Below are 2858 nucleotides of genomic sequence, written 5' to 3' on the forward strand. Positions count from 1 at the left end.
GGGCTGCTTGATATGTCCCGCCCTGTCTTCCTGTTTCAGTTAAAATGACGTCAACACAGAGTAACGCTGTGTGTTTCTAAGCATTTCAGAGGACCTTTAAATTATGGTACCTTACCTGGTACCTTACCAGGTCAAGGAAATACGATCATATTACCCCAATTTTGCAGTCTCTGCACTGGCTACCTATTAAGTTCCGTATCAGTTACAAAATATTATTACTTACCTACAAGGCCCTTAGCAAGACGTAAGAGTGGAGCAGAAAGTACATTTTCATATGGTAATTTCTAAACCAAATCATAGCATAAACTCATTACATCATTTCCCCATACTTTATAATCTCCATGATCCCACATAAAGAAACACTAGTAAATACTATAGCATATATTCTTAAGTAAACTGTTGTAAAATTTTATAAAGACTATGGTGGTTTTTAACTTTATTATAATTACTAAATTATAGCCTACTATAGTATACTATATTGCTACGGTGTGAGGACGCACCTTCCGGGAGGGGGCGTTATGTCAGGATTATGGACTATTCTGTGTGTGTTTTTGCCCCTGTGACCCAGTTTCTTCCTCCATGTTGATTGTGTTATTTTGATTCCAGGTGTGTCTCGCTCCCTCGTTTCCTCGTTCCTTGCTCCCCGAGTGAAATGTGACATGGATATTCAGCCTCACTTTTTGTGTAGTTTATATAAGTGTCCGGTATTACAGATTGGCATCTCAAACAAGATCACCTTTTTCATCAAATGATGACATGAAATTCTCATGTCAATGAAGTTAATCACTAAAACAACAGCACTACTTTGAGGAACAGGTGACACTTTAGTATAGGGACCAATTCTCTATAATAACTAGTTGCTTAATAACATGGCTATTATTAAATTATTAGCTGTTCTTAAGTAATTATAAAGCACATATTCTGTATGACCATATTCTACATCCCTAATCCTACCCAATACTTAAACTTAACAACTGTCTTACTAACTATTAATAAGCAGCAAATTAGTAGTTTACCGAGGCAAAGGTTGTAGTTAATGTTTTGGTAATAGTGAGAATTGAACCTTAAAATATAGTGTGACCGAGGGAAAAAAAAAAAAAAAATGTAGATTATACTGACAATATAGTTTTGCTTTGTATTCGTGCATTAATCTGTGTCTTTCTTTTTGACACATAAACTAGTAGTGAGTGTGAACAAAGTAATCTTAAAACTTATTAGGTCTGAGCAGATAAAGTGTATGTTTTTGGGTTGTAATAGCTAAATCAAGCCTCTCTGAGAATAGATGTTGAAAGTTTGTGTGTTTAGTACACTGGTAATACAAAACACAGTCAAGAAGAAAGCTTTGTTGGTCAAGGTCAGCGTTTGAGGAAATTGTGATGCTTAAAGCAGTAGCTAAACTACAGAACCTGTCAAACATTAAGAGCCATCACACTTCAAAAACAGATCCTTTACACAGCAACAACAAACTCCTTCAGATGTGAGAAAGCTATAAATCATAACCTTAAATTCCCTCACGGGGCAGGAATAGGACTTTATCTCTGTCCATTATGTAAAGTCAACCTTTATCTCATAAGCTTTTGTCTGTGATCAGTGAGTGCTATATTCCAAAGGGGACAGTCTAAGCTTAAAGAGCTGAATTTAACAAACCTAATTATCATGCCTTAATTAGTACCAGGGGTAAAATCTGAGTGAAACACCTGCAGACTCAATTTATATCCTGACAAGTGAACAAGTGTTAATGTGCTGTATTTCATGATAATACCTGATAGTATACTGAAGAAACCACTCATCACATAACAATAAGGCAGTTTAAAGTATATTTAAAAATAAATAAATAAAATAAAATAAATAAATAAATTGAATTGTTGTGGGATTTTGAAATGGAGCAAATCATTCCTTTTCTTCCATGAAATATGAAAATTAAAAAAAACAAAATTATCAAGTATATCAAAGTACTCCAGACTTGTGTTTTCAAATCACCAGGTTTAAACATTATTGCTTTCTTGTTCATCTTACAACAAATTGTGATGTTATGTTATGCAAATCTTTCAAGTGAAGGTGCTTGCCAGATCTGTGGAAAATGGAGAAACTGACTCTCCTAATATGACAGGGTCAAATAACTTACACAATTTTGTATTTCTGATTCATGACTATTTTCAAAAGGAACTCTCAAAATAATCACAGCAACCCAAAATCTCCTATATACATACTCATGTCGCCTACCCCCTAAAAAGCAGCCTTTTCCCATGCGATACCAGTGTGAAGATGATCCATACTGTTGTCATTGTTTTCATTGCTATTGTTGTTCCAACAAGTTTTCCCATAGCTAGTGCCACCCACCCTAGACTGGGGGATCACTTCCTGGGCAGAAAAATTTATGTCCAGGCACTGGGGATAATCCATCATGTACTGAAAGCAGAGGTCACACGGGATGATCACAGGTTAGACCTGTCTCTTTTATGGAAATGCTTTCTGCACCTAGTGAAAAAGCAGGAGGGCTTCAGAATGAGTGTTGAAGTTGCTGGATATGGAATCACGGAAAGTTTTGACATTGCCACAAGGGTGTCCTGTGTTTTACAGAGAGTCAGTTTGAAACATGTTTTTGTTCTCTAGTTGAAGGACTACAGAGTAGACCTTACCCTTTTCAGCTCAATCTAAATTATTTGTCCCTGGAAACAATGTAGGCATGTAAATAGAGGCAGAATTTTATTTTAAATGTCATTTGAAAAACAAAGAGAGGTAATATTGTAATATTTTATATATAAAATTGTATATACTGTATTCTATTCTGTTTTGTATGTATGTACGTACGTATATATATATATATATATATATATATATATATACACACACACACA

This window comes from Sinocyclocheilus anshuiensis, unplaced genomic scaffold, assembly GCF_001515605.1.
Source record: "Sinocyclocheilus anshuiensis isolate Anshui unplaced genomic scaffold, SAMN03320099.WGS_v1.1 scaffold1323, whole genome shotgun sequence".
Classification (NCBI taxonomy): domain Eukaryota; kingdom Metazoa; phylum Chordata; class Actinopteri; order Cypriniformes; family Cyprinidae; genus Sinocyclocheilus; species Sinocyclocheilus anshuiensis.